The sequence below is a fragment of the Macrobrachium rosenbergii genome, chromosome 4 (genome assembly GCF_040412425.1).
Source record: "Macrobrachium rosenbergii isolate ZJJX-2024 chromosome 4, ASM4041242v1, whole genome shotgun sequence".
Lineage (NCBI taxonomy): Eukaryota > Metazoa > Arthropoda > Malacostraca > Decapoda > Palaemonidae > Macrobrachium > Macrobrachium rosenbergii.
Window position 1 is genome coordinate 69,678,921 of NC_089744.1, and position 24,220 is coordinate 69,703,140.

Genomic DNA, 24,220 nt, shown 5'->3' on the forward strand with positions numbered 1-24,220 from the left:
GCTATAAACAATTTCACTGAGGACGATTGAGTATTTAACGACGGCACAGTCTTCCTGATAATTATGGATTCTAGGATGGTTAAGTCGTTGTTGTTCTGCACTCGACCTAGGATGGAAAAATCCTTGCTGTCAATATAAGTTTTACATAATTTTGAATGATTTCGTATATTTGATTGCTCAGGATTAGATAACCTGCTACCTGTTCTATGACTTATGCCCCTGTGGGAATCTATGCGGACCTTCAACAGCCTCCTCGTGCATCCCACATATGTATATCCCGTGATCACATCCAGGGCAAGTGTACTTGTAAACAACGCTGGACGAAAACAGAGGACTGAGCCGGTCTTTGACTCTGAACAGAGACCTATTGTAAAGGGATTTTTCGGGATGATTTTCAGGTTTAAAGCTGGAAAACTCTTTTGAATAATGGCTGTGCATTTTCTCCTAAAAGTATCATCATGCACGAAAGGGAAACTTGCATACATCTTTAGTTTCGGCACAGTCGATTCAGGTGTTGCCAGAGTCATTTTCTGTAGTAGCAGTTTATTTAGGATCTGAAAAAAGTCGTGATGGAAAACAATTATTATTGAAATATTTCACTAAAAAGGATATCTCATCGTGGAAACTCTTCCAGTTTGACGAGAGTGGGTGTAAGCCCTATGGAGGAGGGTTAAAATAGAGTTCAGTTTCAAATGAAAGAAACACGAACTATAAAAATTCATTCCCAAACCAGTAAATGTATTTTTCTATACACACCTGTGTAAAAACCTGAGTCACCTCTGGAAATAATAAGATCAAGGAAGGGAGTTTGTTATTTACCTCCTTCTCCATAGCGAACCTTATGTTTGGATGTTGTCGGATGACGAACTCCAGAAAGGACTCTGCATGACATTCATGACGAAATAGGAGAACGTGTCGTCAACATATCTTCGATAAAATAGAGGGCGGAACCTAATGGGACATTCTTCTATTATGCGCTCCTCCAGGAGCACATGAAGATGTTAGCAAAAATTGGACCAAGTGGTGATCCCATGGCCATCCCTTCAGTTTGTTTATACAAACTGAAGGCAAAGGTCGTGTCCAGCACGGCCAGCTCTAAAAGTTGTTTAAAAATTTCCTACTAAAATTATTAAAAATTGCATCTTCATCAGTAAAAAGTTTGCTTAATATTATCTCAGTATTATTATTATTATTATTATTATTATTATTATTATTATTATTATTATTATTATTGGAGAAGCAATTCCACAGTTATGTATATGTACATATATTTAAAGATAAATATACAACTGTGGATTTGCTACTTCATTTAAGACTCATGCTACTATGAGTATTTTTTTATTACTATTATTTTTTTTTTTTAGAATATGAATCCAATTCATACGGGACAAGCATACAGGGACCATTGGCTTGAAATACAAGCCTCCAAAGTATATGGTGGTAGACAGGTTTTCCAGGAATATTGGAAAAGTTTTCCGTGCGTCTTTAATTGTGTTCTTGAAGACTCTAAAACTTATTTCTTTTCCGAAGAAGAATTTTTCTTTAAATAAGACAAGCGATTTAAACTACTCTGTATCCTTCAAAAAAATCTACTATTATAATTTGATGCTGGTACCATAAAAAAACTATATATTTATAACTTACTCTGCTATGCGAAAAAACTTAATCATTCCTTGCTGGAGGCAGCCATCTCTCTCTCTCTCTCTCTCTCTCCCCTTAATAAGGTGATCAATGGCAATGGAGAAGCCTTGTTAAAACAAAAAAGGTCACTTTTCTCTTGAAGCTGACTGGATTACTGGGCGCTAGTGATGACCATTTCAGGAAACAGAAATTCTTGAGACCACCTTATTTTTAACTATTGGGAAAAATTAACGCACACAGACGCACAAACCAGTGTATACACACACACACACACATATATATATAAAATATATGTATATATACTTATATATACATATATTTATGTATATGTATCTATCTATAATAATAATTTCCAAGTTGATCTTGTCCTCCCCGGGATGAAATTTTCTAGAAAGCTTTATTGCCACGAAAATATCATTTTTTTTAAAGAAATAAATGTAAATGTAGCGAAAAATCATCATCATCGTATCCTTTTCCCTCGTCGTCGGGAGGAGATATCTATCTATCTATCTATCTATATGTATATATATACATATATATAGATATATAAATATATGTAGATATACATATATATATATATATATATATGTATATATATATATATATATATATATATATATATATATATATATATATATATATATATATATATACATGTATATAATATATATACATATATGATATATATATATATATATATATATATATATATATATATATATATATACATATATACTGTATATATTTATATATATATGTATGTGTATGTATATATACATATATATATATATATATATATATATAAATATATATATATATATATATATATATATATATACATATATATAGGCTATATATATATATATATATATATATATATATATATATATATATATATATATATATATATATATAAATATATATATATATATATATATAAATATATATATATATATATATATATATATATATATATATATATATATATATATATAAATATATATATATATAAATATATATATATATAAATATATATATATATATATATATATATATATATATATATATAATATATATATATATATATATATATATATATATATATATATATATATATATATATATATATATATATATTTCTCCCGACGAGAGAAAAGGATACGATGATGATTTTTCACTAAATTTTTAATTTCTTTTTTTTTTTTTAAATATTGATGTTTTCGTGGCAATAAAGCTTTCAAGAAAATTTCATACCTTCTGCTGCAAGAAAGAATCATTGTCGCCTGGCGCCGTAATATCTTCGTGTTTTTCCTGCAGTCGTTTTAGAATTCTTCCGCTCATGCGTATAGCGCCATCACTCAGTAGGTGCACTGACACCAAGGACTACAGTGGCCATCTCAGGGATCCTCCAGGAAGACGTCTTGAAGCCTTCAGAGACAGCATGTGAGCAAAGAAGGCGAAGTTTATGGTTAAAATGAACTGGATGACGAAGCAGATCGACTAAAAGAGATTTTCAAGAGGGAAAAGTACATCACGAGAATGGCAGATAGCTTCAGTCTGTAATTGTTTACTGCTGAAAATATGGACTACTTCGCGGAGCAGTATGAAGTCGAGGTTCCCGCCTTCTGCGATTATTCGGCACCTCTACAGTCGTATTGTCACTCACGGACGCAAGCTCTTCATTCGAAATAAGGAAGGAAATAATCAAGAAGAGAGGAAGACAGTGGAACGGAGGAACTGAAGAATTTATACGAAATAAAAGGTAGAGAACTTGAGGTGTTTTCTAAGCTGATTGAGAGGGGATTTTGGATGCCCAAAATTACCGCTTGGAGCAGTTCTTCGCTCGAAATAAGAAAGAGAAGGAACAAAAAGAGACGACATCGGCGTGGAGGTATACTGAAGAATGCTGACGAAGAATAAAGTAGATAACCTGAGGTGTTAGAAACTACTTCAAAGATTTTGGATTCACAGAATTACTTTTCGGAGAAGCAAGGAAGAATCGAAGGGATGATCAATATCGTCAGTAAGAGGGAATCTCATAAGTTTATAGAAGACGACTCCTTAAAGCAAAGAAGCTGTTTATGTGCCAGAAAAAGAACACCAAGTAATGGTTATCGCGATGTTGAAATGATCTAAAACCTTCGAGATTTTCCTTGAAGACATTTTGGAATCCTTCAGTCCTCCGGCTCCTGGAAGGACGAGAGAAATGCCATTCGCGCATGCGCCGAGCTTCAAAGTGTCCAAGAACAATCTCCGAGATGCTTCAAATCGTCTGGAAGCCTTCGGAGACAGAAAGTGTCAGTTTTGAAAAGTAGGGTAAGAGAAAGCAAAGAGTATTGGTGAGGGGAAGGGTCCGACCCAGAGGCCGCTTCCTTCCTCCAAGGAAGCAGCCTATGGGTCTGACCCTTCCCATGGAAAGGGCCCAAGCCCTTTAAGGATTGGCCCCAAAAGCCTACAAGGCTTGCCAGTCTTTTGAGGGCAGCCTTGAAGGGAAGGGTCCGACCCAGAGGCTGCTTCCTCGGAGGAAGGCAGGTATCCTGTCAGGCTGGGGAAGCAGGCCTGAGAGGGCCCAAGAACTTCAAGGATGAGGCCCAAAGTCCTCCTAGGCTGGCCAGTCTCTTGAGGGCAGCCTTGAAGGGAAGGTCTGACCCAGAGGCTGCTTCCTCGGAGGAAGGCAGGTATCCTGCCAGGCTGGGGAAGCAGGCCTGGAGAGGGCCCAAGAACTTCAAGGATGAGGCCCAAAGTCCTCCAAGGATGTCCAGTCTCTTGAGGGCAGCCTTGAAGGGAAGGGTCTGACTCAGAGGCTGCTTCCTCGGAGGAAGGCAGGTATCCTGCCAGGCTGGGGAAGCAGGCCTGAGAGGGCCCAAGAACTTCAAGGATGAGGCCCAAAGTCCTCCAAGGATGGCCAGTCTCTTAAGGGCAGTCTTGAAGGGAAGGGTCTGACCCAGAGGCTGCTTCCTCGGAGGAAGGCAGGTATCCTTCCAGGCTGGGGAAGCGGGCCTGGAGAGGGCCCAAGAACTTCAAGGATGAGACCCAAAGTCCTCCAAGGATGGCCAGTCTCTTGAGGGCAGCCTTGAAGGGAAGGGTCCGACCCAGAGGCTGCTTCCTCGGAGGAAGGCAGGTATCCTGCCAGGCTGGGGAAGCAGGCCTGGAGAGGGCCCAAGAACTTCAAGGATGAGGACCAAAGTCCTCCAAGGATGGCCAGTCTCTTAAGGGCAGCCTTGAAGGGAAGGGTCTGACCCAGAGGCTGCTTCCTGGAGGAAGGCAGGTATCCTGCCAGGCTGGGGAAGCGGGCCTGAGAGGGCCCAAAAACTTCAAGGATGAGACCCAAAGTCCTCCAAGGATGGCCAGTCTCTTGAGGGCAGCCTTGAAGGGAAGGGTCCGACCCAGAGGCTGCTTCCTCGGAGGAAGGCAGGTATCCTGCCAGGCTGGGGAAGCAGGCCTGGAGAGGGTCCAAGAACTTCAAGGATGAGGCCCAAAGTCCTCCTAGGCTGGCCAGTCTCTTAAGGATAGCCTTGAAGGGAAGGGTCTGACCCAGAGGTTGCTTCCTCGGAGGAAGGCAGGTATCCTGCCAGGCTGGGGAAGCGGGCCTGGAGAGGGACCAAGAACTTCAAGGATGAGACCCAAAGTCCTCCAAGGCTGGCCAGTCTCTTGAGGGCAGCCTTGAAGGGATGGGTGGGCAGCCTTGAAGGGATGGGTCCGACCCAGAGGCTGCTTCCTCGGAGGAAGGCAGGTATCCTGCCAGGCTGGGGAAGCAGGCCTGGAGAGGGCCCAAGAACTTCAAGGATGAGGCCCAAAGTCCTCCAAGGATGGCCAGTCTCTTAAGGGCAGCCTTGAAGGGAAGGGTCTGACCCAGAGGCTGCTTCCTCGGAGGAAGGCAGGTATCCTGCCAGGCTGGGGAAGCAGGCCTGGAGAGGGCCCAAGAACTTCAAGGATGAGACCCAAAGTCCTCCAAGTCTGGCCAGTCTCTTGAGGGCAGCCTTGAAGGGAAGGTTCCGACCCAGAGGCTGCTTCCTCGGAGGAAGGCAGGTATCCTGCCAGGCTGGGGAAGCAGGCCTGGAGAGGCCCAAGAACTTCAAGGATGAGGCCCAAAGGCCCCCAAGACTGGCCAGTCTCTTAACCCTATCTGGTGCAAGTTGGGTCTGGGCAGACCCACCCTACGGGATTTTTTCATTTTTAGATAATTTTATTTAATAATCGTTTTTAGTTGATTCTATGATTCCCAAAATATGGGAAATTATTAATTATTTTAATTTTCATTAGCCCTTTGATTACGGCCGAGATGAGACCTCACACTTACCACAATCCGGAGGTTTTCAGACGGTAGTCACCCGTAGCATGCTACCAGACGCACGAAATCGTAAACAATCATTGTAATAGCGTTTGTATTTGTTGTTTTGCTGCAAATTAACCTGTTTTATTTATATGATAATATTGTGATAGTAGCGATCCGTGATATAGATATTATGCAATTAATGTAACAACACAAATAAATAAGCTGCCAGTAATAAAGGAATATTCCAAAATCGGCAATTATTCCAACGGTCACGCCAACCAAATTCGACAAAGTGGAAGGTACAGCGAGCTGAAAACAAAGCAGGTCATTTCTGTCAAAGCACACGTGCATCTCAATATCACCTACATACATACATACAGTATATACAAACACACACAAACACTATATATATATATATATATATATATATATATATATATATATATATATATATATATATATATATATATATATATATATATATATATATATATATATATATATATATATATATATATATATATATGAATATATGAATCCATGACAACGGCAACAATGATTACACGACACAACAATACATTTTGGACACTAGCGAATATGGACATTTGGAAGGTGACAATCGTATTTCCATGGCTGAGACGTGGGTGGTACGTGAGATGCCGGAATCCTTTTGATGGAAATGACCGGTCGTTGTTTTCTGCTCTTGCTTACCTTCCACCTGTGTTGAGTTTGGTGGCCCTGAACGCTGGAATACTACCTTGGGAATAGGGCCTGGGATTATCCCTTGTCCTTCGGACAGATTCCAATTCAATGTTTGATTGACGATGGCGGTCAAAAGTCAGGGGAAAGTGGAAACAACCTCCTTGAATGGAAATCGTATTAGCCGCAAGTAAAAGGAGGTTCCAGAATCCGCATTTGTCAATGAAACAAGGAATTGAGACTGCCGGGGCTTGGGATAATCCCGGGGCCCATTTTCAAGCTAATATTCCAACGGTCACGCCCACCAAATTCGACAAAGGTGGAGGGTACAGCGGCTGAAAACAAAGCAGTTCATTTCTGTCAACAGGACACGTGCATCTGAAATGCCACCTACGCGCGTCGTCTGTCACACTTGCATGTGACATGTAAACACAATTGCCACCTCGCCACATTCACTAGGGATCAATATTATAAATCACATTGCTGATCAAAATGTGTAATTGTGTGGTGTGTGTATGTGTATGTATATATATACTATATGTATGTATGTATGTATATATATATATATATATATATATATATATATATATATATATATATATATATATATATATAATTGACTATATATACATGTGTGAGTACTTATATTATATATATATATATATATATATATATATATATATATATATATATATATATATATATATATATATATATATATATATATATATAGGCAAGGCAATGCCCTGAAGGAAAGAGAAACGAGTCTGCTAAGTAAAGGACAATACGTCGAAAAGCCTTGCAATACTCTGTTGCTTCTCTTTCCTTCGTGGAATTGTCTTTATTTATATATTCATCACGTTCCATATTCTCGTGATTCAGTATATATATATATATATATATATATATATATATATATATATATATATATATATATATATGTGTGTGTGTGTGTAATATATATACAATTAATTACATATATATGAGTGTATATATATATGTATATATGTTTGTGTGTGTGTGTATGTAAAATACAAACACATACTCACACCTATCCCTATAAAAAATAAAAATTGGATAAATTCCTGTTACAAAAAAATGATTAGCCACATATGTATATATATATATGTATATATATATATATATATATATATATATATATATATATATATATATATGTATATATATATATATATATATATATATATATATATATATATATATATATATATATATATATATATATATATATATATATATATATATATATATATATATATATATATATATATATATTATATATATATATATATATATATATATATATATATATATATATATATATATTTAATCACTAACATTTTGGAATTTGTTCAATTGTTTTTGAACCAATATTCAGGGAAGTTGTAGGGTTTTGTAGATCATTTTATTCTGTTATAATTTTCTACAGATATTTTTCTTTTCCTTCAACTATTCTAGTGGTACCTGTTTACTTACATCTTATTTTTGAGAAACATCTAATGAAAATGTCAGCAAATGCCGCATGAAAGTTGGGTATTGTTCTTAAGTCCTCATATACTTATATGAGTGATTAAATCAGTGCAACATTTTTAGGTAATTTGTCCTTCCTTTACTAGGATACTGTTCTCCAGGAGATGTCTGCTTCTGCCAGAGATTTATATCTTTTTAGAGTGGTTCGAGGTGGAAGGTTTCTTTGGCAGCTATGCCTTGGACTATAGACGGATGGTCTCTTGTTTGTCACTTTTTCATAAGTTGTATTTTGACATATCTTTCACATTCTCAGTTGATCCCTGATCCCCTGTTGCTGTCGAGAGCAACCAGATTCGCTGAACAGCAGCATCAGTGTGCAGTAAATGTACCTCGCCTTCGAACTTTTCAGTTCCAGGGGACCTTTATTCCTCACGCCTTACGACTGTGGAACAGCCTCTTTACTGAGGATGTGTTGCAAACGGAACTTCAAAAGTTCAAGTGAATGTAATGCATTACTACCCTTATGCAATACATCTTGTATTTAATACTTTGTTTACATTTTTATTTATTTATTGTTAGTACATCTGTTTTCTAATAACTGATCTCCTCTTTCTGTATTTCCTACTACCTTCTGTTATTTCACTCGAATGAACACCATTTTCTTAGGATGCTTGAATTTCAAGTTAGTTACCCCTGTGGGCTTGTTTCATATGGATAGGGTTCACCTTCTGAATAATAATAATAATAATAATAATAATAATAATAATAATAATAATAATAATAATAACAACAACATTGTCTATATTCATTAATCTCATGGTAACGGTTATTATATTGTTATTATTATTCTCATATATCATAAATCATCAATACCATGATTATCAGATTTACATTACATCCGACTCATTTTATATTTTATGATATCCAGTCTTCAAAGGACAGAAAAGGAACATTAAACGCAAAATAGTAATTTCTCTCTCTCTCTCTCTCTCTCTCTCTCTCTCTCTCTCTCTCTCTCTCTCTCTCTCTCTCTCTCTCTCACTAAAGACTAAAGCCATAATTTGATGAAGAAAATTATAATACGGATGAATTTCAACATTTATTTTTACAAAAATCTTTTTGCTGTAGATAAAAACAAAATCAGAAAATGTATAAACACATAAGACTCAATATGATTGGAAGAAACTTTTATGACATAAGTTGAATGAAATCAAACAATGTGAATAACAAATGGTTATGAATCTGAATATTTAATAAGCTGAACATAATAATCTTGACAAAACTTTTACGACAGAATTCTAGTAATTCAGAAGTGTGTGGTATTCTCTGAAACAAGGAGCGACACATAGTCCTACATTGCAGTCTTTACACATGAAATATGTCTGCTGGCCTTTCTTGGGCCTACGGGATGTATGCGAGCACACACGACATCTTAGTCTAGGTCGCAGTTGTTTTTCTGTTGAGGGAACTGGATCAGGAAAGTGTCTTTCTGTTAGCCGCCTTGGCTGCGTTATTACGGTGCGGGTAATTATCTTGTTAGGTGCTGGAGGGTACCTTTCAATCAACTGCAGAACGACTGACTTAGAAAACTGTAAATATGACCCTTTCTTGCCAGTAACAAATCCATGCAAGTGATGACAGTTTACTAGTATCATATCAAGCAGACGGAAAAATAGTTTTATGTACCATCTCGTGGTTTTACGGATACACTTCACAGAACTAATAAGCATGTCGTTCTTGTCCACAATCCGCATTTTCTTATTATAGTCAACAACGCATGCAGGTTTTTGCACAAATTCCCCTGGTCGACACCTTTTTCACAGTCTACCATTATATTTTCATGTACTGAAGATAACATATACACTGTCCTGTTATCCTGCCATTTTAAACCTAATATTCCATTGCAGTTTTGAGACGAAATCTCAGATTTTGTTCACATCAGGAAATTTAGGCATAAATTTCCTATTTTTCCGGACTGTTCCACATGCTCCTGTTTCGTTATCGCCCAAATACTTGAGCAGTTTTGGGCTGCAATACCAATTATCGAAATACAGGATGTGATGTTTTCCGAGATGCGAGGCCATAAATGTTTTTACCACAGAACCAGATACCCCTAGATCCTCATCTACCAATATCTCTGTATCTTTTCCAGTATAGATTATAAAATCGACAATATAATCCGTTTTGGCATCACAAAGTTCAAATATTTTCACTCCAAATCGACTTCTTTTATCTGGAATGTACTGCTTGAAACTTAGCCTTCCCTTCCATAACATTAAACTTTCATCTATGCATAAATCCTGGAAAGGTTGAAATTTTTCCCGGAATTTTCTACGCACACTGTCGAGCACGGGTTTAATTTTTTTTAGTTTATTATCTGGGCTTGTTTCCTGTGAATTATCAACGAAATGTAGAACCCGTAGAATTTGAAGAAATCTGTCCCTTGCCATCAGCCTTCTCACTCCTTTTGTCTCGAATGTCTCAAGCGTAGTTCAGTAATCTACGATGCGATGTTTACTTATATGCGACATGATCATAATCACACAAAGGAACCGTATCATTTCCTCCACAGTAACCTGAGCAAATTTTCGCAAATACTTTGGCACTGCATCTCCTAGCGTATCAACAAGGAATCTCTGATAACGGTTTGTCTCTTCAGCAATCAGCCCCATAAATTCGTTGTCGAAAAATTCAAAAAACTAGTCTACTTCCTTTGAATTTTCATTCACATTACATTTCGACGTAATGCCACTGCCACTGCTGTCAAATATGAAATCTCTGGGCTGGAAATTGCTGGCAGCCCACTCCCACTCATCACCTGGGTCACTTAGCTGTCTCCGCCTTCTTTTGACACCTTGGCTTTCATTTGTAGGTGGCAGATTTTCGTCATTTTCACTGTCGGTTGATATTTCATCACTGTCTCTTGTACCAGGACCCTAATTATCCATTTCATTTCCTTCTAAATCTGATTCATTTTCATATCCAGAAAATGAGTCGAGAAGGTCTATAAAATAGTTATCCTCGTCGAGAGCTCTTCTCTCGATCTGCCGGCGGTCAACTCGAGGATGTCGTACCCTTGACCCCTCCTCCTGTGACATCTTGATGAAGACTAATGAATTTTAGGGAAACACGTGAATTTATATGAATTCACTGTATGGCAACTGACAGACTGTTACCATATCAAGAAAAAGAGGCCAGTATTTCAATCATCAGTCCTTCACATAAAAGGAAATTACCGGTGCTCGTATACGACACAACAGTGTTCCGGGCCAGTTTATTAAATGCGTCGTATACGTTACAACCGAAATCAAAGGGTTAAGTAGGCGCTTGGTACATCCCACATAGGTCCCAAAATTACATTTAGGGCAATTAAACTTGTAAACTATGCAGGTACGCATCAACGATAGTAAGAGGGTTACTAAAAGTAAATCTGAAGTCAACATACGGACACAGATGGCTCAAGAGTGACAGTAATTTTCTTTTGATTAGGACAGAATTATTAGTGAAGGATAGAGAAACATACATTATCTTTTTGGGAACGGTGCAGACCACAGTCTTTGTCTTAAAAATATTGTCTAAAAATTTTTTAACGGTTTTATTGGACATGTTCAGGGATAGCAATTATTCTTAAAATACGTCTCTAAAAACCTAACTTCCAGGTGAAAGTTATTCCAGTTGGAGCAAAGGGAAAAGGCGCGATGAATCAGAGTTCTGCACGAATTACCCTTGAAAACAAGAGGGCAATGACTAAAAAGTTTAACCCAAGGCCGGTAAACGTTTTCTTTCTAAAAATGCCGGTCACAAAATTTCCCTGAGAACGAGAGCCCAAAATATCTAAAAAGGAAATGCGGCCATTACATTCTTTTTCCGTAGTATAGTAAAAGTAATATTGGGATGAAAAGAGTTGATAAAATCTAAAAACAACAGGGCATGCCATTCTTCAGTAAAAAGTAAAAACGTAAACGTGCCATCTACATAGCGTCTGTAAAGTATGGGTTTAAAAGTATCTAGGCGGTGATGAAAGAATTGTTCTTCTAAATGGCACATAAAAATATTAGCGAAAGAAGGTCCTAAGGGGGAGCCCATGGCCATGCCATCTATTTGCTTATAAACTTTCCCATTAAAAATAAAATGAGTATCAGTGACCGAGAGTTCCAAGAGTTTTTTTAAATTATTCTGGAAAAACCGTGGTAAATGGTATTCGGGATGGGGAATAATTTTTCGAGAATAATATCAATGGTTTCGAAAACAGGGACATTAGCAAATAGGGACTGAACATCAAAACTAACCATGAATGTATGAATTTTGATTTGCAGTTAATTTAGGTTTTTATGTTCCTTTTTCATAAGAAAAAGTTTTGTCAGCTATAGCTGTTTCAATACTTTTCGATTTAGTTACTCATTATAGTTTTCTTACTGTTTCTCTTTTTTATGTCATTCTATAGATAAGTAACCCTGATGATGGGAAAAGTTATGTATTCCCGAAAGCTGGGCTGTGCCTCGTTTATATTCTAAGAAATAATAATGTCTGCAATTTTACCACGTCTTCTGGCTATCCTGTTCCTCCTTATATATATATATATATTACGATCTCGCCTCTCGAGATCGACAGGTTCTAAACGAAACAAGCAATTGGGCTGTAATGACTGACGAGAGGTGACAAACAATGGAGGGAGGAGCAGAACAAATACAAAAAAATTACCTTAAAATTAATTTATTTACAAATTATATACATAATGTACAATTGAATCAGGTTCAGAAACTAAACAGCACAAATAAATGATTCAGTGATATAAAAGCCCAGTAAACAAACTGAAAATAAATTAATAAACAACACTTGGGCAATAACCAGGCAGCATAAACATAGCATGAACAGACAGCATGACAAATACAGAGGCAGCAAAAAAATAATGAAACAATACACAAGCACCATAAATACACAGGCAGCATAATAATAATGAAACAAATACACGAGCAGCATAATAAATACACAGGCAGCGTAATAATAATAATGAAACAGTAAATATTACAAGCAGCATAATAAATAATACGTTAAGTATCATTACATCCAGAGTTACGTAAACATCAAAGACGAAGCTCAATAGAGCCATCGAAATAGCCCCAAGCTGCTTAACAGGAACACTGCAGGACAACAAAGACAGAGCCGACACGACAACCATCTCGTCCTCAAGCACAGTGCTGACGTCCTCCTCCAGTACCGACGACCACGACAGAGCCGACACGGCAACCATCTCGTCCTCCAAGAAACGTACTGACGTCCTCCTTCAATTACGACCAAGACAGAGCCGACACGGCAACCATCTCGTCCTCAAAAACTCTCCATGGGTCTGCTGCCGGGACCTGACTCTCAGGTAAGGATACCTGCAGCTGCTACCTTGGACCATCGGTCGATCTGCCCTCCAGAACCTGGCCGTTGCTGCTACGAACCTGACTGGTTGCTGTTACGAACCAGACTGACGAAGTCTGACGCCATCCATCAGATGTCAACTCGCCAGCAAGAAAAACAAAGAAAACAAAAGAGGCAACAATCCACCAAGGGAACAATCGGCAAGCGATTGTTCCTAACACCTCCCCACCTAACAGAAAAAAAAAAATTTACAATAAAATTTTTTTTTTTTTACAAAAAAAACAAAATACTCTCCCCCGATACTGCCACACCCCCACCAGCCAAAACAGAACCAATCCTGGCAAGGTCGCCAATATTACGATCTCGCCTCTCGAGATCGACAGGTTCTAAACGAAACAAGCAATTGGGCTGTAATGACTGACGAGAGGTGACAAACAATGGAGGGAGGAGCAGAACAAATACAAAAAAATTACCTTAAAATTAATTTATTTACAAATTATATACATAATGTACAATTGAATCAGGTTCAGAAACTAAACAGCACAAATAAATGATTCAGTGATATAAAAGCCCAGTAAACAAACTGAAAATAAATTAATAAACAACACTTGGGCAATAACCAGGCAGCATAAACATAGCATGAACAGACAGCATGACAAATACAGAGGCAGCAAAAAAAATAATGAAACAATACACAAGCACCATAAATACACAGGCAGCATAATAATAATGAAACAAATACACGAGCAGCATAATAAATACACAGGCAGCGTAATAATAATAATGAAACAATAAATATTACAAGCAGCATAATAAATAATACGTTAAGTATCATTACATCCAGAGTTACGTAAACATCCAAAGACGAAGCTCAATAGAGCCGTCGAAATAGCCCCAAGCTGCTTAACAGGAACACTGCAGGACAACAAAGACAGAGCCGACACGACAACCATCTCGTCCTCAAGCACAGTGCTGACGTCCTCCTCCAGTACCGACGACCACGACAGAGCCGACACGGCAACCATCTCGTCCTCCAAGAAACGTACTGACGTCCTCCTTCAATTACGACCAAGACAGAGCCGACACGGCAACCATCTCGTCCTCAAAAACTCTCCATGGGTCTGCTGCCGGGACCTGACTCTCAGGTAAGGATACCTGCAGCTGCTACCTTGGACCATCGGTCGATCTGCCCTCCAGAACCTGGCTCGTTGCTGCTACGAACCTGACTGGTTGCTGTTACGAACCAGACTGACGAAGTCTGACGCCATCCATCAGACGTCAACTCGCCAGCAAGAAAAAACAAAGAAAACAAAAGAGGCAACAATCACCAAGGGAACAATCGGCAAGCGATTGTTCCTAACAATAATATATATATATATATATATATATATATATATATATATATATATATATATATATATATATATATAAATATATTATAGTGGTTATCTTATTTTTCTTCCCAGTTTAATCACTAATCGAGCCTTTTCCAGGTTTTTGTAACACTTGTTGAACGGGTCATTTCATAAGTTTTAGATTTACTATAGACGAATGTCCTTCCTGGCTCCAACACTCCCTAACCGGGCTTAGGAAAGATAAATAGCATAATCACTGCTAAGAACAGCAATGTAAAAAAATTATATATCATAAACTCGGGGGCAAGCCCGTTCCCCGAGGCATATCCATCCGTATGGGTATGTATATTTTTTATTTGACGTGTAGTTATCGATTCCAAATTTTGTTATGTTTGTGCCCGAGTGAATATCGTCGTGAGCTACCGTCAAGTTCGTATGTAAGTATCGAGGCCTTACTTCCTGGATGGAAGCATGAATATTCTTTCTGACCCCTACAAAAAATACATGCCGGGATAATTGAATAGCATTGCCTGCATAATCCCTTCGCTCTTTGGGAAAGCACTACTGCGTACAAGATTAATTCATTTGCTTCTCATGAGTTTAGGAAAGATTCCAACGAGAAAGAGAGACAGACAGAGAAATCTTCGACGCAAAAGAGAGCTGAGAGAGAACCACGGTATCAATGATGCGAACTGATTAATGATTAACGAAATGAATATGTAGGACTTTTCTGAACCAGCGGGTCGTATAATGAAACCCTGATTGAATCATTGGGTTGATAAATGGGTTATCGGAGTCTTAAACCGCACACAACCGGGTGAACTGGGCGATCTGATGGCAAAATAACCGTTAGCATCATTACCAGTTTCATTGGAATCATTACTACTTTGTGCTAATTGTTGTTGCCATACATGGCACGTGGATTTTTCGCCATTTGAATGGCTGGCGCCTTAATGAGAGAATTGATGATGTTCTGAATACCCACGGACGCAATCACCGACGTGGTGGTGTATATATTATATGACGATGAATAGATAATGAGTGTCGTTTCATTATTGATTTGTGTCGGGAGTAATGAAACGTTGTCCGAAAGTGATTGGTTTCGAGTGGTAATGAAATTGGTGAGAGAGAGAGAGAGAGAGAGAGAATTGAAACAACTACCATGAACAATTACCAGTTTATAATTGTTACGAGGTTGATAAGAAACTTTTCTTATTACCGTAACTCGATGATGGAACGTGATGCAAACAAAATAACGGACATGTTCTGAGCGGAATTTTTTTATTTTTTTTATTCCAACCAAGAGTATTCAACTTATAAATTCTAGATGGCTGCTAATCGATGGCTTGCATTTTTCTAATTTACTCCAGGTAGCGCAGACGTAATGTTCAAGTACCAGTTGCGCCTGCTATCATTGTGTTTATTCCTCATCGTTATAAAGGCATTGTAAAATATTCTCTGCTTACAGTTAATATTTTGGCTAAATTCGGTTTTTCTCTCTCTCTCTCTCTCTGTGGAATATAATAAAAACAATTTTACGTTACTGAAATCAACGCAGCCGTTCATTCTGCAGCTTCCATATAGAATATTGCGCTCTCTCTCTCTCTCTCTCTCTCTCTCTCTCTCTCTCTCTCTCTCTCTCTCTCTCTCTCTCATAAATCTAGAGCTTCATACTTATAGGTTCAAGAAAAATAGTACTTTTGTTAGTTTTAAGAATATTGGAGCGTTCATTGCCTTTTAAAATAATCTTCAAAAAATGCAGTGTTTTCCATTTTTAAGAAATGAAGAAAGTCTGACACTTTTCAGAATGAACTCTTGCTATGAATAAAGAATTGTTAGTAAACTTTTCATCTGTCACTTTTGACAATGATTAAATATTCTATATTTTGATAAAACTGAAAATGATTTACTGTCTGTTAGTTTTCAGAATAAATGAGCGTGTCATTTGAAAGACTAAAAGATTATTTGCCATTTTCAAGAATAAATGAGCGTTTGTCAATTTATGACAAGAAATACTATTTTGACCTTCGAGGAAATTATGTATATAGGTTGTAAAATAGAATAACATTTTCAGTTTAAACATAATTGAACATTTTTCATTCGCTACTTTTTAAAGAAATTAACATTGACCATTCCCTACTTTTAATGAAAAATGAACGTTTATCGCTTTTGAGAACAGAAGGGGAGGGACCCGCCTCTCTCCGAAAACACATCATCAGTCAGAATCGCAAACTCTGTTTTGTTCTCCTTATTCACCAATGAAGCGTCAGAAGCGGAGCGGCGATGCCATTAGCGTTTGCTAATGAAGGACTCGGCAATTTCGAAATGGCAAGGCATGTTTGGCGGTCCCTGGCCGGCCGTGGCGTTGGGAAAGAGAAGATAATATGACAAACGGACTTCCAAGGACACTTTATGCAGCCAGGTGGACGATGTCAGGCCGGTAACTCTCTCTCTCTCTCTCTCTCTCTCTCTCTCTCTCTCTCTCTCTGTGTGTGTGTGTGTGTGTTTTGAAATATAGATGAGGAAGGATGTCTTTCATTCGCAGCCATATGAATGTGAATTCCATGGAAATACATATTTAATAGCGGAAATGAATTCTTATCCTTATACGTAAAAAGGTACGCTATGACGACGTCACTCTTACTAGCATGCGTGGGTTTGAATCTCATCATGGAATGAAGAGATTCGACATGTATTTCTCATTTTGATGCCAAGCTTGCAAACATAGGCTTATCCTCGCCCTCCCCCCCAAAAAAAGTATAAAATGCGCCTAAGTGTCTTCGGCGCAATCGAATTTTCTGTACAGCATATAATGCTGTATGAGACTTTCGATGTGCTGCAGTATGAAACCCTCAGCCGCGACCGCGCAGCGCTCATTTGCTCCCCAGATGTGGCTAACCTTAACCTTAAGTAAAATAATAACTACTGAGGCTAGAGAGAGAGTGAGAGGGAGAGGAAGTGAGAGAGATAGTAGAGTGGGTGTTAGGGAGGAGAAGGAGAAAGAGAGAGAGAGTTTATCGGCTGTCAGAGTTTTCTGGGCAGCGCCCTGAGTTGGTCAGCTAGTGTGTGTGTGTTTGTGTATATATATATAAATATATATATATATATATATATATATATATATATATTTATTTATTTATTTATATATATATATATATATATATATATATATATATTTATTTATATTTAACGTGCTTTTATTATATATGAAGGACTTTTTGATTTATATATATATCGGCTGCCCTGCCTGACATATATATATATGTATATATGTATATATATATTCATATTTATTTAAATATATATTTTTATTTATATATAAATATACATATATATATATGTGTATATATATATATATATATATATATATATATATATATATATATTTATAATGTTAGGGGATCACAAAGTTCTGGGAACTATGAATAACTGTCTTGTGAGGTTGAGGATATTCACGGTTGAAAAACAAGCGCCGGAAGCATTTACATACGGAATATTCAGCAATTAGAATTCACACAGTTCATTATCATAATGAGCTTTTCATTTGTTATTTTCAGTATAATAATATATAATTATAATGAATAATTTTCACCTACCTATGCGGATATCATTAAAAATAATGATTTATGAACGCATGATATCATGCACGTGCAATTGCACAGACACTGGGACACCCATAATCACACACACACATATATATTTAATTATGTACATTATGAATAAATACATGCATATATACAGTATGTATATACATATATATACGGTATGTGTATGTATCTGATTCGTTTGGAAAAGAAAAATAAAACCGCAGAGTTTTCATTTACAAATAAAGCAGATGGCAATGGAACTGAGACGAAGGTCTTATAAGATTATTATTGCATATCAGAAAGGAAGAAAGACCTAATATGGTTTGAGATATCACATTCATCCATGTCGTAGCCAAATCCTAGAACGATTTCCCGCTGCCAGATACAATTCGGATGCATTGTATTGCGTTGGCTTGCAAAAGCAAAGCGTGTACCGCGCTTTTTTGACATATAATCTATACCCGATTGTGTGTCTGTTGTTCGTTGAAATGCTCTCTCTCTCTCTCTCTCTCTCTCTCTCTCTCTCTCTCTCTCTCTCTCTCTCTCTCTCTCTCTCTCTCTCCTAACCTCGTGGCTCTGTGGTATGCTCGCTCAGCTCTCTATGTGAGGGACCAGTGTTCGACTGTCGAACCGGACAAGAAGGGACGAATTGCCGAGTTCTCTGATATCGAGCATGTTTCTGTTGAGCTAGGCAGTAATTTAGGTGCGTAGTCCTTAGCTGCACACGGGGTATTGCAGCCGGGGGAAAGAGTGGAACTGTGAGGAGAAGAAGAAAGAATACCAGGCGTAAATGTTCATTCTTCCGTCTAAATGTAAACCATTAAAACGGGAGGGCCTCGGCGAGTTAATCTTCACCGCACCTGGATGGAATCATTCTTAAATTATTCATAGGATGCTCTCTCTCTCTCTCTCTCTCTCTCTCTCTCTCTCTCTCTCTCTCTCTCTCTCTCTCTCTCTCGTAGAACATTTAACATTTATTTTTTACGATTGTTTATGAATACATTAACTCTGCGATAATGATAAACGTCTCAAACCCTCCCGCCCCTGCTACCCCACCCAGTACAAATTGAGATCCTCGTGTCTTAGCATGGAGTTGTCTCCTCATAACAGAATCAAGTCGGATGCTTTTCAGTCCTGGGCGAAGGCACTGCACACCCATCACGAAACTGTTTAGCCTGTTAAATATTTCGGCAGAGTACACGGCCCTCGGATGCAACGCAGCAACAAGCTCCCTCCCTCGCCAGGGGCTTAGACGCCTAGCCCCTTCCACGAGAGTTTCGACCTTTCGGTCGCGGGAGGGCGCTGCTGCATCCTGGCCTAACCTTTGAATTACACCGAGTTTTCAGGGTGAAAAGAAGAGAGGAAAATCTTTAAAGAGAATGTGGTCATTAGAGAGAGAGAGAAGCTGAAAGTAAGAGAAAGAATCCTTGAGGAGAGCCCTTAAGGACATATAGGTCCGTAATGAGCATAGTTTTTACTGGATTTTTAATGTAGGAGTTGGAAGCGCTTTTTCATCAACGTGACCCCAAATAAAATTTCCTCTTTGAGATCAGAAGTTAATTTTTTTTTATGACTGGATTTCACATGAGCACGTTCCCTATTTGAATATTGCTTAGCATTTTCATTACTAATTCAAGAAACAGAAACGATAAACTTGATACTTCTATATGAAAAGGGGACGATTAATCTGATATGATTACGGAAGAGGCGTGATTTGCTCTCTGCAGTATCCTTGACGGTTTCCAAGTAATCCTGCCTGAATTTCTAACAGTCTGAGCAAACGTCCTGTGTGAATTCAGTGTTAATCTTGCTAAAGAGTGGTCTGTCATTCATTATGATGACCAAACTCTTTAAAGACAATTCTTCATCCAGATCTGGATCAATATAATACTCTGATAGTTTATCTATGGCCCATATCGACAACCGTACCTTCAAAGTATTTTATGGTAGAGTTGTTCGTAATAATAGTCGAAACTTTTTTCACTAACAGGTTAAGGAACCCATTAAAGAAAACAAATACCATAGGCTACTTGTTGAAGGTAATAAAAGAAATTGGAAGTCTGGGTGTGGTCCGGCGTTAGGCATTGAATGGGTTAAGGTCACGTATTAGCCTGGGACCTTATTTTTTATGTCTTTTCTACACAACGAAATATCTCTCTCTCTCTCTCTCTCTCTCTCTCTCTCTCTCTCTCTCTTTCTGTGTGTGTGTTTGCAATAGTGTGTTTGCTTCCTACTTCATTTGTTTTGGTATCCACTGGAAAAAACTCGACTTGGTTCCTAATGTGAATAATTTATCATATGAGCTCTGAAATTCCTCCCTCTCCCTGCATTTGGAGAGGTAGAATTGTCGTCTGACCTTATTGTCATCTAAACAAGTCTATAAGTATTCTTGTTCGTTTTTCTGGCAACTTAATCTTTATGGGGATTGTCTTATTTTCATGAAAGCAAACAAAAATTAACATTAATATTAAGTGTTATTCGTGAAGCATTTATTGAATGATACAGGACTTTGGCACCGAACACTGCTGGTTTACAAGGATATAGAGGCTTAACAGCTTAATTTGTCCATAGATTTTGTTGATTGCGTTGTTCTCTCTGATTTTTATTTCCTACTGATAAACTTTTGTCTTTTATGTGTTTGCTCAGTACAACTGATTTTAAAGCTTTGAAGAATGCATATCCTATTACTGAATTTAAAGCACGACGATGCTTTCGTAAGAGTATTCAATCATAGCGGTCATGTTAATTGTTATGAGCAAACTTTAGCATGCAAGAAAATGATTGTAAACCTGATTTCACTGTAAAAATTATCTTACCTGTCTCTTTTAAAACCAAAGAAATCCCACGTGTATCCTGTAAAACCAAAAAAATCTCACCTGTTTCCTAAAAACCAAAGAAATCCCAAAAAGCAAAAGAAAAAAAAATACTTATTAAGGAAACGTGTATGATATATTCGCTTAAAAATTCCGGCTAGTAAAGACGGTTTCTTTGGACTGCCCTAATTTTCGTCTTTGAGAAGACATTTAAGCGCCGAAAGCGTTCACTCCTTTATTTTTAACTCGGTTTTATGCGAGGGTTTAAGAGTCCCACAAGAGCCGTGAAAACTCTCAGCAAGGTCATGAAATAGCGACGGACCACTGAAAGAATTGCTTTCGACGGTCTTGGCTTTTGCTTATTTCTGCGTCTTTCTTCTCTCTTATATCCTCCGTCTCTTCTCATATCCATCTATCTTTTTTTTTTTTTTTTTTTTTTTGTCAAATTTGCCTCTGCTTGCGTTCCTTTGTGTGGCTGGGAGTATGGGACGGGGTGGCAGAAGGGGTAGAGGTGTTTGTTTGGCTCCTGTTTTTTTTTTTTTTTCATATCTACCACCTTTTTTACTTTCGTTCTTTCTCCCATCTGTCTTGTGATATTACTTGATTTTTCTTTTTTTTATTTTTTCATCTTCATTCATTTTTTCTTTTTAGCTTATCTGAGCTACAGCCTATTACTACCTTCAGACTTCTTCACCGTTTCCTTTTTAACGTCGTCCTTTTGACTCCAAACCTCTTCTTAAAAACAAATTAATTGACCACTCTAATGTTTCATCATTCTCTTTGCATTTTCCAGGTTGTCTCGCTCTCAGTTAATCTTCTTAACGTGAATTATATATTCTGGCATCGTTGACTATGTCTGAGTCTATGTAAATGATATTCTCAAAGTTTCCAGAAGTATACCACCATCATATAGATGGTAGTTAACATTTTAAGAAGTCTATAGGATAAGATACATTAGCCCTTAAAGGTGCTTATTCGTTAAAGGTAGTAGGAGAGAATTTATTAATAAAATTACATCACCATTACGGATCAAGTATTTGATGTATGTATTAAAACCGTCAGGAAATTCCTAAACTGGCTGAGAATGGCGCCATGTCAGTTACAAAGTCTAATAAACGTCAGGATTCGTTCTTGTCCAGGGAAAAAATATAATTAAAGATGTCTTTTCGCATAAAAAAAAGTTAAATGGGAAAAGAAGTCCATCACAGGATGACATAAAATACTGAAATTAATTAGCGAGAGCAAGAAAAAATGGAATGAAAGTTGCGAGAAGGAAAATTTGTTTCAAGAAAGTATTTCAGTTTATGATATCAAATTTTAATTTCTCGTGCATTTTTCGTCCCTTTGAGATAAAGCGAAGTAAACAAGGATACTGAAAGGAACTCATGTTGCCTTTGGATATTAAAATTCCCGTTATCCAAAACAAAAGAAAATCGATGTTTTGATGTGAATTCGTCAATGTAGAAAGTTTACAGTTTTGTCATTGTTGTGTTGTCTTGTCATTTTCTTTCAAATACTTTAAAATAATATTAGCTTCTCTCTGAAATGGAAGGAAAAACTCGCCATCAAAGGAATAGGAACGGCTCACAATTAGAATACTTCTAAGACGAAGCATTTTTTGGTAGAAGATTCGAAAAACTTCTGAAGGTCATTCATCCTTTGTTATTCACGCATCACAGTCATTATCTAGGTTACTGTGGGGTTTCTACGGAGCTATGGTGGGAAATGATGTGACAGGCGGAAAGGACTTGCTTTTAAGTTCATTTTTCTAAAAAATTAAGATACCTTTAAATTAGGGTAGGCTAAGTAGACGAGGAATATTTAACTAACATTGTGTTCGGTTGAAAAATACTTTAGTACGAGATGAAGAAATCCTTTTCACATCGTGATGAATGTTATAAATGTTGCAAGGGTTAACTGAGGATTTTACGGAATAGTTTTCTATTCCAGCGATAGTCTGTTCAAAGGAAAAGTGTGTTACCCACATTCTTTATGTGCGCGCATGTTTGTGTTCGCGGGCGAATATTTTACGTGCAGAATGTCTCAAGATATCCAGGTATAATTTCAATTTACGGTAATATTGTTGCGGTTTTCGATTTAACTCTATTTGTAGATTTGCCTCTTCGGTCAAGATCTTGCTCAGATTTAAACAGATGCAATATTCATGATAAATGAACCAGGATATGTATTTTAACTTACTTGGAGGAATGAAAACGCGCAAAATTATTGCGGGAAGTAAACTATCCACAGGAACCTAAAAGCTCGCTCAAAAAGCAAAATCAACATGTAAGAAAAATTTAATACAGCTTTGTCGTGCTGTCAATGGTTACTGTAGAGTTAAACTATTGTCGTGATTAAGACTCATTATGATGTTTACTGAAATAACTAGTGTTAATAACCGACGGCTTGTAGTTCCTACGTTTCCCACCAGGGAAGGAAAATACTATAGTCATCGACTTACCAGGTTTTTTGTCTTTTCTTATTAGTCAGTTAAATGTGTTCTATATGCCTTGCTTTAGAGATACCCGAGATTAAAAGATTTGGGAATGTATAACCGAGGCACTCCAATAGTAAGACTCCAGGATGAAAAAGGAGGTTATTAGTATTAATGGTTAGCTTTATTGCTGTCAATAAGATTTTAGTTAAATGTAAATAACGAACAAGTTTTTGATGTTAGTCAAGAATAGTTCATCATCAGTCCGCATCTAATAATCTCAGAATTACTATGAATAACAATTTGATAAGTCTCCAGTTGAAGAAAGGGAGATTCTTATGGTTACAGTAACAAAATTGTGGTTTCAGTGAATAATAACGAATTATGCACTTGAAGATGCAGTGTAGCCTCCTTTGTATTGCTAAACTACTCCATATCACCAAGACTGGAAAATTAGATTATACATATACTGTCTATATATATATATATATATATATATATATATATATATATATATATAATATATATATATTTTATATATATATATATATATATAT

At 37.2% G+C, this 24,220-nt stretch overlaps 1 protein-coding gene across 1 annotated transcript in view; it reads left to right on the plus strand.

Moving 5' to 3' along the window:
- LOC136835600 (regulator of G-protein signaling 7-binding protein-like) overlaps window positions 1–24,220 on the plus strand; it is a 669,467-nt gene that overhangs the window by 550,609 nt on the left and 94,638 nt on the right.